The sequence below is a fragment of the Dermochelys coriacea genome, chromosome 14 (genome assembly GCF_009764565.3).
Source record: "Dermochelys coriacea isolate rDerCor1 chromosome 14, rDerCor1.pri.v4, whole genome shotgun sequence".
Taxonomy (NCBI): Eukaryota; Metazoa; Chordata; order Testudines; family Dermochelyidae; genus Dermochelys; species Dermochelys coriacea.
The window spans coordinates 12,405,184-12,421,084 of NC_050081.1; the positions used below are offsets into that span (position 1 = coordinate 12,405,184).

The 15,901-nt window shown below is 41.7% G+C and overlaps 1 long non-coding RNA gene across 3 annotated transcripts in view; it reads right to left on the reverse strand.

Annotated features, from left to right (window-relative positions):
- LOC119843133 overlaps positions 1-11,270 on the reverse strand; it is a 51,382-nt gene extending 40,112 nt beyond the window's left edge. For 2 of the 3 annotated variants that reach the window (XR_006275730.1, XR_006275729.1), the window contains exons 1-3: positions 11,133-11,270; positions 8,370-8,468; positions 5,013-5,188 (exon numbers count right to left, since the gene is read on the reverse strand). This is a non-coding gene — a long non-coding RNA (uncharacterized LOC119843133). Of the gene's footprint in view, positions 1-5,012; positions 5,192-8,369; positions 8,469-11,132 lie in introns of all 3 variants that reach the window. The other variant, XR_006275731.1, reaches the window with a different exon arrangement.
- Positions 11,271-15,901: the final 4,631 nt, after the last annotated feature.

The window sequence follows — 15,901 nt, forward strand, 5'->3', positions numbered from 1 at the left end:
AGAAGCCAGGCTTATGGCACAGTTTCTGCCAAGCTAAAAAAGCTGGTTTTACAATGCAAATTGTAATTGCAGCAATCTTTAAAGAAAAGTTGTTGACAAGCTTTAGGCTAGGTAAAAAGGAAGCAATTAATGTATTATTTTCCACCGTGAGGAACAATGTATAGGTAATAGCCCATTGTGAACATGAATAATACTGAAGCTGCAACCAGTACAGTACAATTTTTAACATCTTACTGCCTTTTTTAATCAATCTTATTGATGTTCATCACATCCATAAAGTGCAGAAGAATGGTTTAGTGAACTTAAGGAAAATATAAGATCTCATTTTGTTCCTCTCAGTTTCTTTGTTATGATGCTATAATGGCACCAGTGTAATATATTCTCCCTCCCCCATCTTTTACCACTGTTTTAATGTTCATTTTTGATTCCACTGTGATGGTATCTGCTTCCTTCAAGCAGTGACATGAGTTATCAACATTGCTTTAACTCCACTACTCACATCCAGAAAAGGATGGTGAAGTGTTGAGAGGACAAAATTACCTGCTGTAGAAATGGGGAGTTAATAGCAGAGGTCTACTGAGAAGCAAAATATATCATATATCATTGCCTGAGGTACTGTCCTAGAAGATAGGTGGAATATGAACATGGAGAGCAATAGTTGGGGTGGAGGAAAATGGACCTGTACAACCTCTTAATTCCACATGAAGGATTTAGCTAAAGAAATTAGTCAGTTTAGCAGGCGGGTTGCACTCTTTTAAAGTTCATGGGCTAAGTTATGGTTCTGAGAGGCAGTGAAGGTAGGTGGCTGTTAAGAACTGAGTAGTGGTGAAGGAACACATTATGCCTTCATAAGAAGGCCACAACGGCCCAGTAGACAGTGCTACGTAAGGCCACACATAGAAGTTCCTACAATATAAGCAGTCTATAATGGCAGCACTGGCTACCATGGGGCACAACTAAATAAGTGATTAAATGGTGTTTTCACTAGACACCAGAAAGGTCCCCTCTCTTGACTAACTCTTGTCATGACTGGCCTGGGTGGGGTTTTTTAAGCAGTAACATTTAGCAAAAAATGAGATTTGTTGAATGCTGGGAATGTATTCTCTTCAATTACCTCCAATTTGAGTCTCATTTTGGATCAACTAAGAGGAGTGTTTTCTAGTATCTAGGTCAAGAGGCTCAGTTATGACTTGAGTTCTATTCCAGGCTCTGCCAATGGCTGCTCTAAGACATGGGGGCAAGACTTATAACCTCTCTTCCTCAGTTTTACCATCTACAAAATGTGTGTTAGATGCAAAATACCTTTTCAAATACGAGCTTTCTAAGTCCAGCCCACTTTTCTGTACCATAGCAAAATTCCTCAGTGTGAAAAGCAGCAACAAATGGTGGAAAATAAGCTTTAAAAACCTGGATTCTTCCAAAGGTGGATGGAAGAAATCAAATAGCTTACATTTCTATGGCAACTTTTAAGGAATGTTGAGATGAAGTTCTTTTTGGGACTACTTACTCAGAATTTATATGAATGTTCAAAGGCCTGATTTACCTAATAAATATACCACCTGCAAAATATACCACCTAAATGAAGGAAGTAGTAATTACTGAACAAATATTGAGACAATTTAATTGAGAAAGCTACAATACTGGATTTTGGAGTTGTTTTTTTAATTTCAGAGCAGGAATGTATTGAAGTAATTCAAAAGCTTTCAGGATAGTCAAACTGTCTATTGATTCATAATTAGAGTTTTATTTTAGACTTTCTTCTCCTTCTACTAGCAGAAAGTAAGAGACTAGCAATGCAAAAAAAATTTGAGCTGGTTGCTTCTGTGTTTTACTTGAAAAGTTTGTGTTTTATCTGAAAAGTTTTCAAAGTCATCACTGATCTGCAATGAAATTATTCAAAAATTGTTTGTTACCACATGCTTGCCTCAATCTGCCTCATATCTTGTAATTCCTTAGAGAGAATGACACTTTTTTCCAACAGAAAACAATTACTTGGACCCTCGCCAATTTTCTATTAAAAATGAGTATCTTTACCCAGCTAGTTGTGTGCAGACAAAAATCTGTGAATATATAATATCTAGCACAATATTATGCAAATATATTCAACAATGCGCCTTTCTTAGGCAGGAAATAGAGCCTGCTAATGAAAATAAAACCTATGTGAAGCATTCAAACTATATCCTGATCTGTTTTTTTCTGTGATGTGCTTAAAACCAGTAGTAAAGATTACACTTATAACTGATTTTATAATTATGCTGTGAGATGAGAATCTACAGGAAATGAAAGGGCATGTGGCACCTAATAAACTATAGAAACAGTCATCAAAAATTAGCCACACATTTGAACAGTTTAAGTGATCTGCTATAAGCCTCTTCAAAGTTAATTTTCTTCCACAGCAATTAACGTAATCTCTCCTTAAATGTTAAATTATTTGCTGGAAGATAACAAATTTTGAAGAAACTGATATAAAAACTTCAACAATCGGTGTTTTTCATTTTATAATTGTCTTCGTTAATTCATGTAATTTTAGTCAAGCTTCCAGCTGACCAGCAGTTTACAACAAAACCTGAATGTAGTCTTTAAAAAAAAAAAAAAAAAAAGTAGATTTGTAGGAATTCCAAACCTTCTGTATTGTGTGTTTGGCCATTTTATAAGGTAATCTTCTATGCCTCAGATATGTGCAAACAAGGTGATCTAATGCTTTTAATCTGATTAATATAAATACATGTATCAAGAACAAGAAAATTGTACTATATTTTCAAATCAGCAAGGGCCACAGCTGAAGCTTATCGAAGTCCCTGAAGAGACTTCTATGGATTGGATCAAACCCTAACCTATCAGGATGCAGTCTGAATGCTTCACAATGCTCTTCAGTCTAGTGAGTCACTTAGTACTCAAGTTACTGCATCAACACCTGTGCAGAAGACAGAAAAGGGTAAGGAACAGGGCCAAGAGCAAGCTGTATGAACTGGGGGAAACTGGATGGAAGTCTGTGGGGCCTCTGGTAGCCATCCAATGTGAACCAATGCCTCAGGAGTTTGCTGGAAAGGGAAGATAATCTACGTGTATCAGAGAGTCAATGATTATTTTTTGGCACTGCAGCATAAACACTATATAAAAATATCCCAAAACACTCTACATTTATTAGAATCTATATTAAAATTCTTGAATTAAAGATATTCAGTGCTTTGTTTAAAAAAGAAAAAAAATCTACCAATTCACTCCCAATAAAAAAAAAAATCAAAAATCATATTGGCAAGGTAAAAATTTTGTTTTGACAACAAAGTCATTAGCTACAGTCTGACAGGCCATTGTGTGCCACACTGCAAAGTGTTTCTTTGACTAGAACAGAAATTTAATATTCTGTGAATCAAAGTGCAATGCACTGGGTTCTCTTTGCTTACAAAAGAGTTCTGTCAGTAATACAGAACAGTGATTACCAGAAGTGTCTAGCACATACCAGAATCACAACTACAATGATGGATGGAGACAGAAAGGTGGAGGAGCTCATGACAGCAATTTAGGTATCAGGCAGCACACATTTAGCAGCCACGTTATGTGACCTGTTTGGTATAGTGCAGTGTACTGAAGAAACTGGACACAGTTGTGATAGTACATGTGTAAGAAGAAAAGGAGTACTTGTGGCACCTTAGAGACTAACAAATTTATTAGAGCATAAGCTTTCATGAGCTACAGCTCACTTCATCGGATGCATGTGTAAGGTGAGTGCCATGTAAGGGTATCAGGTAAAGCTCCCCTATGCAGGGGCTCTGAGAAGCAGTTCAGCTCACCATCACGACCACCAGTGCTGAGGGCTGCAATAACTTCCATCCCTGCTTCAGTGGCCCCTATGGATCAGGGCAAGGGTGCAGAATTGCTAAGATGCTGATGTGCTAGGGTTGTATTGGAGTAGAAAGGGTGTGGCCGGAGCACATCTTCACCCTGCTTTGCCCCGGCCCCACCCTGAATGCTGCCCTGAGCCTAGGGCTGACTGGAGGCTATGCAGAGCCAGTTCTCTGACTGGCATACCGAGCCCTTGTGTCAGGGTTCTCACCAGAGGGGTGGGGTCTCATGCTGATCTTTGAAATCAGCTCAGCTGGCTCAAAGAGCCCTAGGGTGCACCTAAAACAGGCCTATAGAACATGGACATTCTTTATTAGTCTTTGTTGATATATTTGACTATTTTCCTTGGCTGACACTGAAACGTAATACAGGCGTAGTATTCAGCAGCAAAGCCCAGTGCCCTACAGCCATCCATATACAAATCAAAGGAGCTCTGCAGCATTAAGTGAATGCAGAAACTGGGCTGCCTCCCTTGCCGTATTCATAACCGGCACGTACAGACTCATCTGTTTCCATGATTCCATCTTGATAGCTTTCATCATCATTATCGGACGGCTACACTTGCTGTAAGATTTCTTTCATAAGTAAGAAAAGCACTGGTCTGAACAGCATCACATGCATGAATAAAATCTCCAGCAGTATCATTTGCCACATCAGGAAGAGCACACAGCATATCAGAGGTTGATCTAATGACTCCTGACAGTTGTGAGTGATTAATTGCTTCACCCCTCCATTTGAAGTGAGCTGTAGCTCACGAAAGCTTATGCTCAAATAAATGTGTTAGTCTCTAAGATGCCACAAGTACTCCTTTTCTTTTTGTGAATACCGACTAACACAGCTGCTACTCTGAAACCCTCCATTTTCGTTTCATTCACAATTGATGTAGGAAGATCACCACAATGTTGCCAACAACTAACAACTGTGGAAGAGGTAATCAGTCTCCAACTGTCATCTATGAAATATAAGCATGGACCAAGGATACTATTTAGTTTTGGTAGTTTACCAGCGTCAAGGCAGCCAACAACAGCTGATGGCAGCAGTGCAGTGCCTTACAATTTTAAGTTATTCCCCCCTCTCATGACTGATGCCTTATCTGTTAGCACCCATACTTAACATTTGTAAGCTGTGTTACACAGATGCAAAGACTCATAAATAAGCACAAAAATTACCTTGCATTTTAGGATATGCCGAAAGAAAACTCCTGTAAGCAGTCCTCAAGAACCATGGGAGGTTCCGTTAGCATACTGCACCAATCAAACGTTCAAGTTAAAAATCTGTTCCCAAATCATAGTCTGGGTGATGGCTTTCATCCTTTGTTGCATAGCACGTCACATGGGGCCCAAGTCTGCTACCAGAGGTAAGAGTTAATAGGAAAAGAATCAGCCCCCAAAATGCTGGTTGGTAACATTGCATTAAATTCCATTCTTTAAAATATATCTAGCCATGTTTAGAAAAAAATGAAAAAAACCCTCACAAACCAGGTTGTTTCATGTGTACCAATTCTATAAGTAGTTGTTAGGGCCCCATTCAAGTCAACAGTGCTCCACTTGGGCTCAGGATCCACCTGCAGGGAGATGTTTTGAGGTCTTAGTGCATATTTTGACCCATCTCTCTTCTCTCTCACTACTGACAGACCCACAGGTATAGCTTTGCACAAGTTCTAGCCCACTGGCAGAGCACCTCCAATGAAGTGGGCTGTGACTACCCCTCACTCAAGGCTTTACAGAAGGGGAAAGACATGGGGTAGTACCTTATCTCTACAGGGCCAGATGGGTATGATGTGTGTTCTCCACCCACATGCATACACATCCCTAAATGGATCCCTGGACCAATACAGTAGGGTCTTGGGAGAGAGGCTTCTGCAGTGGCAGCTGACTATTTCACACAGGAGATCTGTGACCCTCCATCAAGGCTCTTCAGAGCATAATCACATCCCCAGACTTTATAAACATACATGCATCAAAGTTTTACCTGGACAAGATCACTCTTGGGAACTGCTAATTTTGTTCAGGATTTTATTTAAAATTCTTGATAAATGCAATAGCCCCTTTTCAGGAAAAAAAGTAGCTCTGTCCAATCTCCCTTATGCACCTGCTCTGCACATGACATTTTAGAGTATTTTAAGGCTCCGAACTATGGATGCCAAGCTCTCATAATCAAGCAGGATACATAAAAGTCTTCACTGGCAGAATGAAGACAGCTAAAAGGATACCCCCCCATTAATAAGGACTGAGGCAGAACACAATTGAAAACTCCTACATTGCACGCCCAGCAACATGGTTTATAGCAGGATGGCGCACAGAAGTTTAGGCGGCTAATTGCCCATAAATCATTTAATCACACAGAACCACCAGGACAGTAAAGTAGTAATAATTTGGAACAATTCTTTAAAAAAAAAAAAACAAAAAAAAACAAAACCCACCTCTCTTATTTCATTAGCAATGTTCTTAATTCGTTCATATGCGAGACCTTGAAATTGAATTCACCATGTATTACAATAACCTTAGCCACACTCAGTATTCAAACAATTCATCTGTCCGTATACAAGCAATCACTGATAAATGCATTCAGGTTATTCTTAACAGGAGATCTATTAAAAAAGAAAGAGTGACAAACTTTTAGATACAACATGGCAAACACTAATATTTTAATCCATTACAATAGCTGTATCTGAGTAGGAATCAACAAAAATATTGAATGTATTTATCTTTGTTTTAAAGATGATATAAAAATAGCAATTATATTACTGCTGATTACACACTACAGCACCAATAATTTCCCTGCCATAGTTACAGGATGCTTGCTTTAGTATAAAACTCCATATCATGTCATACTATTTGACCTGCCTGGCTAATATTGAATATATTCATGAGTATTTAATACAAATGGAGAAAAGTATATGAACACAGCTGCATCTGTCTATTAGAATGCATGTTGCACAGTAAGTATTAATAGGAAGCCTTCTATTAATAGAAGTTATTAATATTACTGGAACACTGTTTAAAAGAAGTGCTGTTAACCCCAGTGTCCTGGCCAAGTTCCAACGCTGGTAATTACATTCTGCATACCAGAATTCTCCCTGCATTTAGAGACAGGACCTCTGGCTCTCAACAAATGTTGTAAGCTAAAGGAGCTGTTCCACTAACCCATCAGAGGAACTGCCGTATGTTAGCAAAGTTATTATATTCCAATAGAGGGCAGTGGTACAAGCCTCTATACTGTGTATTTAAAAGATCAGAAGTCTCTAAACTGCTTTTAGGAGTCAGTTAACAATATTGCAAAGATAAAGAGCATCCTTAGTTTTCAGAAACATTTGCCCTTAATATTTATGCTGCCTGTACTGTAGCCACAGTGTGGAACGTACTATTAAAGCAGACTAACACCAACAGAGAAGGACTTGACAAAACATGCAGCTCCTCAGTCCTTAGCCAGACTCTCTCCCTGCATGGGTCATGTTGATTTGTTTGTTCCTGATTAGTTCAGTTTCAGTGCAGAGAAGGAACAATCAAAGTCAAAAGAAAAAAAGATTTGACATGGCTTAAGAGGATTCCATATTCTCCTTCAAGCCCTTCTCTGTATCTCCTGCTTTTTTCAATTTTAAAAGTCAGGGATGAAAGGAATCTTGTCACACTTCATGGGGATTTAGACAGCAGACTCCGTAAGTTTCTGAAGTGATATGCCCAGGCAATTTTTGTTATATGAGTTAAAGTGCTTCAAACGTGCTAAAGTAAGTACACTAAAATCTAAATAAGATGGAGAAAACATTGTAGGGCCAGATCTTCAGCCAGTGTAAATTGGTTTAACTTAAGTGGGGCTATGCTAACTTACACCAGCTGAGGATCCAGCCTAGAATTCAGGGCAGGGTCTATATCTCACTCTGCACAGTACAAGGGAGCCCTGATCATGGTATAGGGTGCTGCTAGAATACAAATAAAGCACTGACGAAGGTTTTGCTTTCCTTTAGGAAAGTAAGAGAATTCAGCCACAGTATGCCATATAGTAATGCACAACATTGGAAGTGATTCTCCAGATAGTCACTCTAATAAACTACCCAAGGTCAGAGAGAATCACAGGGACATATTCTGAATCCAGCACTTCACTCCACCTGTGATTCTACTGATTGTGAGAATCTGGGCCATAGAAATTAGGAACTGAAAAGGCCTTTTAAGTCATTTACACCACCCCATCCAGTCTATCTCCTCAGTAGTGTAGATTCACGCCATGCAGTATGTTTTCTAATGTTTTATCCAGGCTCATCTTAAGTCATAGAGTGTGACTTCCACCACTTCCCTTGGAATACTATTCCACAGCTTTATACAGTAGAAGGGTTTCCTGATATTCAGCCTAAATGTTCTCTTTCTGTGTTAGTTTATTCCCTCGTAATTATACACTCGTGAATCTTTAAATAATCTCTCTTCCTCCCTGGCGTTTGCTTAGGCTTCCCTAATGCTTTATGCAGTCTAGTTTTAAGTGTCTCAATCAGGATTAAATTCATCAGTTCATGTTTGGGTTCACATCAAATTTACCTGCTGTTGATATTGTGTTCCCACTTCAGTTGAATGCAACTGCAGACATTTTCATTTAACTTGCATAGTTGGGCCCATGCAGAAGCCGTGAACTGAAATCTGTAAGAGGAAAAGCACTTTTCCAGGAAGAGCTGTGTCTTGTTGGCTTTTTAAACATTTGAAACTATTGTGAAGTTCCCCAAAAGGCTGGAAATCAAAATGTTCTTCTTAAAAGGGGCAAGTAAAGATTACTTTAAAAATAAATCTTTTAATTGAAAATTAGTATATGAATCTATATTGATAGATACCATACATAAAAATCAATATGACACTTCACATGGGCCTGAACTTTTAGGATTTCTACCCAGGGAACACTAGCTCCAACCCCTCAGACAGAGACAAACACCTACAAGATCTCTACCAAGCGTTCTTACAACTACAATACCCACCTCCTGAAGTGAAGAAACAGATTGATAGAGCCAGAAGAGTACCCAGAACTTACCTACTACAGGACAGACCCAACAAAGAAAATAACAGAACCCTACTAGCCATCACCTTCAGCCACCAACTAAAACCTCTCCAATGCATCATCAAGGATCTACAACCTATCCTGAAGGATGACCCATCACTCTCACAGATCTTGGGAGACAGGCCAGTCCTTGCTTACAGACAGCCCCCCAATCTGAAGCAAATACTCACCAGCAACCACACAACAAAAACACTAACCCAGGAACCTATCCTTGCAACAAAGCCCGTTGCCAACTCTGCCCACATATCTATTCAGGGGACAGCATCATAGGGCCTAATCACATCAGCCACACTATCAGAGGCTCGTTCACCTGCGCATCTACCAATGTGATATGCGCCATCATGTGCCAGCAATGCCCCTCTGCCATGTACATTGGCCAAACTGGACAATCTCTACGTAAAAGAATGAATGGACAGAAATCAGACGTCAAGAATTATAACATTCAAAAACCAGTCGGAGAACACTTCAGTCTCCTTGGTCACTCAATTACAGACCTGAAAGTGGCTATTCTTCAACAAAAAACTTCAAAAACAGACTCCAATGAGAGACTACTGAATTGGAATTAATTTGCAAACTGAATACAATTAACTCAGGCTTGAATAAAGACTGGGAGTGGATGGGTCATTACACAAAGTAAAACTATTTCCCCATATTTATCCCCCGCTGTTCCTCAGACATTCTTGTCAACTGCTGGAAATGGCCCACCTTCATTATCACTACAAAGGTTCCCCTCTCTCCTGCTGGTAATAGCTCATCTTACCTGATCATTCTTGTTACAGGGTGTATGCTAACACCCATTATTTCATGTTCTCCGTGTATATAAATCTCCCCACTGTATTTACCACTGAATGCATCCGATGAAGTGAGCTGTAGCTCACGAAAGCTTATGCTCAAATAAATGTGTTAGTCTCTAAGGTGCCACAAGTCCTCCTTTTCTTTTTACTAATTTCAGTGAGATTCAGTGACTGCAGAATCAAGGACACTTAAACCTAAATTTCCTAAGTGACAAATGACTTTTGGGTACCCAACTCCCAACACTTTAAATGAGCCTAATTTTCAGAAAATGCTTATCACCTGCCCTCTGAAAATCAGGCCCCTTTAACATGTCTCAAGTGTTTACCCAAAACCCACTATACACTTTTGGAAATTCAGTTTCAAGTATCCTGTTTTGGTGCAGTTAAGATTAGGTCTAGTCTAGTAAAGAAGAATGAGCCAAACCCTGCACACAAAGTAGGGCCGTTAACTTACAGGGGGCTACTCACATGAGTAGGAATGAAAGGAACTTGTCCAATATTGATTAATTTACCTGTCCTCCTCCAACTGAAGCTAGGACTTTGTGGCTGGAGGCATATAGCATACAGTACATTAGCCTTGAGAGTCATTGATTCTCCCCCCACTTTTTTTTTGTTCTAATTTTATCAAATGCATAAATAAGTCTATTTATGGCCAAGCTAGCTGCCACTCAAACCAGCGACCTTGTAGAGTCTCCTGAAAGTCAACTAATATATTCAGAAGGATAACAATCACAGTAGTCTTCACAAAGAAATACAATAGAAAGAGCAATATACCCACTCTGTCTGCTGCAATGCAACATCAGAGCAGGATCCTACTGAAGCAGGAAAGGAGGAGTGGATATAAAGTAACAGCAAGTAACTTTAGTTAAACTCTTCTTAGCTTCATGAGATTAGAAACCATGAAGTCTTTGCAAGTTCTCACAACTCCATCCATCACACACACTAGTTTGCCTTCCTTCCTGCCCCGCCCCCCTCCAGATTTTAAGTAGAAGTTTTTGTCTGTAAAAATCAATCAAGATGACTTGATACTGAAGTCCACACTTATGCAAAGCTTCCATTACAGCTAATGAGGGTTTTCCTAGAGAATCACACCTATGATATTATGTAGCTGTGCACAGACTAGACTGTCTATTGGATGTTGTGTTAGATTCTACAGTCACAGAATTCTCCTCTGGAATCCTGTATGTATGTTTTTTAGACACATCTTATTTTTATTTGTGAATCTGTGCAGTAGCTTTTCCTGTGACTACTACATTTAATAGGGAACGGCAAGTGTCAATATAGTCTGCTGTAAAAGATAATCAGCTCTGGCACTCCCAAGTGGATTCTCAAACCCCTACAATAGTAAGCTACTAAGAGGCCCATGCATCAGTTACAAGCATGCTACCACCAGGAAAACCTCTCACTTAACAACGTGGATCCTTGTACTCAGATACACATTTACTTATTGTCTCCGATTACCTTAGGAGCAATCCACGGGCTTGCACAGAGCAACAATCCCTTTCAGGAAGCTAAAGCACAGTGAATCCAAAAGAGTACAGGTTTCAGTGAGAACTCAATGTAACACAAAGAAAATTGCTATTTGTTTTAAACAAACAGCCCCAGCACACAATAAAAGGCATTGATTAAACAGGATATCCCACCTTTATCCTCTTCACTTTCTAACCCTCAAACCATGCCTTACCCCCAAATAAGCTTGTTTACCTGATAAACAGCCTCTGAATATCCAGCTAGGTTTCCACCTGTGGTCTATCAAGCAACACTGCCCCAGGTATTTAACTCTACATCTGCCAGCTTAGTCATAATTAAGTTTTCTTGGTGCCTAAATTTCTGCTTCTGGCCACATGCACACCTGACCCATTGTAAGCATTTGTACACCTCTCTCTCACCTAAGCCCCAGAGCAATCCATGAACCAGAGGAAGATAGGAGTTCGCCTACCTACCTGGTAGGCATGCTCAGAGGCTGCCTAGTGCCATTCAAAATATGGCTGAAGGAGGATGTGGTACCACACACCTTATACCTTTAGTCCAGTGATTAGAGCACTCACCTGGGATTTGGGAGAGCCAGGTTCAATTTCCCCCTCTGCCTGAGGGGGTGCGGGGGAAAGGTCACCCACCTCTCAGGAGTATGCCCTACTGAGCTATGGGATATTCTGATGTGAGCCTCCCTCAACCTCCCCTTTTGATGCCGTCCCACTGTTTATAAATACTTAGTTGGCAAGAGAGAGAATGACTCAGTAGTCTGATGGTTAGGGTACAAAGGTGGGAAACCCAAGGTCTAATCCCCCTGGTCTCATAACTATTTATACACAGTTCATAGGTGGCAGATATCACAGGCCTGAGGAGGCTAAGTGGTCCAAAACAGCCCAGCATGGCCCCACCCACAAGCTGCCCCTAGACCCTTTGGCTTCCTGCTCTTCCTCCCACCTGGGGCTAAAGTGGCTGGACTTGGGGCAGCTAGGGCCAGTGCTCGCGCTGCCTGGTGCTCCAGGGCTGGAGGTGCTGGGGCTGCGCCGCCCATCCGGCACACCAGGGCTAGGGGCACTCGGGCAGCGAGGGGCTTGGTGGTCGTGGGGGGGGCATACTGGTGGGGCAGGAATGGGGCCTCGGGAAGAAGGGGCAGAGCTGGGAGCTAGCCTCCATAGTGGACAGTTCACACGCTGTCCATGACACTGCTGAACAGCTTTAACAGGAGAGATTAACCTGTAGGCTATGGGAGAGTCTGATAACACCTGCCCAAAAAGAGGGAGTCCCTTATTTAAATCCTTTCTCCCCCTCAGGTGGAGAGGGATCGAACCTAGCACTGCTACATCAAAGAGAAGCGCCTTAACCACTTCATCCTCCAGCCATATTTTGCTGAGGGAGGCACCTAACTTATTCTTGTAAGAAACAACTTAGGCACCTAAGCCACCTGACTCTAGGAGATGGGTTCCTACTGATCGGCACCTAACTCCCTCAAAGGGGTGGGGTTTAGCACACACCCCTTTTGTCAGCATCTCCCATTGGCTAGCTTAGACAGCTCCCTGCCTAGCATGCTGGCTTTTGTGGATCACTCTCTAAGGCACTTATCTGTCCCCATGCAGTGATAGGGAGCATAGGTTCCCGACTCAGGCTTTGTGGAAACATAGTGTTGTTCTTCTGATTTTCTAAGTGCCTAAATGTTAGGCATTGCAACATTCAGCATTGCAGCACTTAAGTCCCTTCATGAGTCAGGACCAAAATGATTTCTACAAAAGATCCACCCATTTTCCACACTGCAGAAATCCAACAAAACTGTGAATTCTCCCCATAAAGCAGACTACATGAGATCCTATGGCACTTTCCTTGGTTTTGTTTTGGGAGAGGGGTTTTACAGAACACAGCAATGTAATCTTTTGGCTATCTGCTTTCCCTCTAGCAAGCATTAGTCCTGCCATGCAGCAAGACATAGAAGTCATTGATGACAACTCCTCTTCTCTATATGCCATGCTAATCATCACAGTGTCAAAGACCTAGATCCTCAGCAGTATTTAGGCTCCTAACTTCCATTGATTTTAGTGGAAGGTTCAGTTAGATTTCAGTTAAGAAGAGAGGAAAGGGGGGCTTTAAACCACAGTTGTGACCATTGGCTTGTAAGCTACTGTGGGACACGGACACACACACACAGTAAAGCAGAGCAGTCAGAAGTGGCGCTAACTAATAGCCCATTTCCCACTGGACTGCCAGCAATCCCCCAGAACAGCTTATGCCATGGGGCTCCCCTTCCCAACTCTACCTGAGCCAGATCTTGCAAAGGGCTCTATGGCTGTTTATTGCCTGAACTGGAGAAATTCTCCTACAACTGGTTAAATGCCTTTTACAGGCCCTGCAACATACCCAATGAAATGGAATACCTCTCCCTCAGTATTCATCATCCTGAGGGAATTGGCATCTGAAGAAATGGTAGTTAGCTCTCCTTTCTTCTTATTAATCTCCTTGCTTCAGTCCACCTAATTCTAAAGTTAAATGAGACTGATATATAAAACTGGTCAACACCGAAATGGTTTTAACTCTGTCAGGATTCCAGTGTATCCTGGGTTGGATGCTCACTAATGGGAAGGCTGGCAAATAGAAGACCTAGAAAACAAACAAGGTGGGAAATGTTAGCAAGTCTCATTCCAAAACTTCATACTTTAAAAATATTAAAAATCTATTATAGCAGAGAGGCCTATATTTTCAAATGGTTAAAGCATTTAATTTTCTATTCCCAGTTATCTTTAAATGAGGCAAAGGATGAGACTTGGGGCCCCGCTACACAAAGGTATTTTGGTACCTAAAGATGCAGACAGGCACCTAAGCAGGTTAGGTACCTAACTCCTTTTGACAATCAGTGACAGTTAGATGCCTACTTCACTTTGACATTTTTGAAAATCCTACTAGGCATCTCCCTGCATCTTCAGGTACTGAAATACTTTGTAAATCTGGCCTTTAGTGCAGAGCAGAAAAGCAAAAACACTAAAAAAGAGCTTCCAAGTAGTGGACTATTTTTTCTTTCTTTCATAAGAGTAGGATACAATATCTCCCTCTGCAGGCTGGATCTCAGAGCACTGTCCAGTATTAATAATGCATTTAGCCTCACAGATCTCCTTTAATCAAGGTAAGCACTAGTAATATTTTACAGAGCAGGCAACATGGCACACAGATAGGTTGGCCATTCATCTGGTTTTAAACCAGACTGTCCTCTTTTTGGGTGGTTTGTCCCCATCCAGTACTGAGCCAAAATCAGATGTGGTTTTGTCCAGTATCAGGTAGGGGGACACCATTTTGAAGAGCATGCCACTTCATCCCTGCTAGCATGACCTCTCATGCACTGTGTGTGCAAGGTCACACCTGTGGGACAGAGCCACACACTTCTCAGAATGGCATCCTCCATGCGGCATGACCTTGCATGTGCTGTGCAAGCGAGGTCAGACCAGCCAATACCATTCCTGGAGGTATCAGAATGTCTGGTATTCTGAGAACGTGCGAGTAGCCACCCTACACACAGAGGTTAAGTGGCTTGCTCAAGGGCACACAAGAAGTCTGTGCCAGAGGTAGGAATGGAACCCAGAACCCTCTGATACCCATCCTAGAACTTCGTAAAATACTGACAACATTAACTCACCTTCTCAACAGTTAGAGAGCCTTGTAAATACTTACATCAGACCTGTGCATGTCTCTGGGATCCTTGCAGAGGAACTCTCAGCGTTCAGGTCACACACACCCTGAAGGGAGCCTGCCTCAGCTACTTCTGCAGCAGCCAGCCACCCACCCACAAGTTTCTTGGAGGACACTGCCTGATCCAAGATCCAAACAGGGGAGAGAGGCAGGAGGTGGACAGGGAACAGTGGGTGGGCTGAAGCCATGGGAGATGCATCTCACCCCCTCCAGCAGCACTGTAGACATCCAGGTGAAAAGACAGAGTCAAATGTTGTATTATTTTTTCCTATCAGGCAACCTCTCTAATGGAGATTCTCCTTTAAATGAGGTCCTGAGGGCAGCTGTATTGCTAGGGAGCAAGGTGGGATCTTTGAAGGCAGTGAGGAAGCACAGATTGGGTTTTGAGGCCCAGTCCTTTTTGCTCATTCTGCACAAGGGGGAAAATACACCCATTGCAAAACAATGAGTCCCCAGAAGGTCACCTGGTTCACATAACGGTATTAGTAGAGATAAGGCAGCCTTAAGCACCGCTGCCTCAGCTCTCCTCTCACCCTGAGCCACATGGGGCCCACCCTTAACTCTTCTCCCAGTGATCTAGTCCAACAGCTGACAGTAATCTGGCTCCACCATAACACTGCATAGATCTTGGCTTTCCCCTTTCATCTATCAAACCCATAAAAAGAGCAGGGTTCTGCCCACATTTGTTATGACAGGCTCTCAATGCTAGATCCACAGAGTGCTTATGGCGCCTGATGGGCACCTCAAGTGGCAAAGTCCAGCATTTAGACACCTGCATTCAGCTCTAAACCTCCATGCAGCTGTTACCTAACCCTGGAGGTGCCTAAATTCCCTGGGACCCAAAGACTCATCTGATGCCAGGAGGAAGAGTTCTAGCACAATAGATGGTTGAGTTTGGCAACAGAGCTGGCATAGAAGAAGCGGAATCACTTCCACCAGCACAGATTCTACCTACAAAGGGGAAATTCTCCAGTGCAAATCTCCAGCTACTTTAAGCTGACTTTGCACCATGTAAGTGCAATGTACATGACATAAAACGAACTTTGTGAACTGAG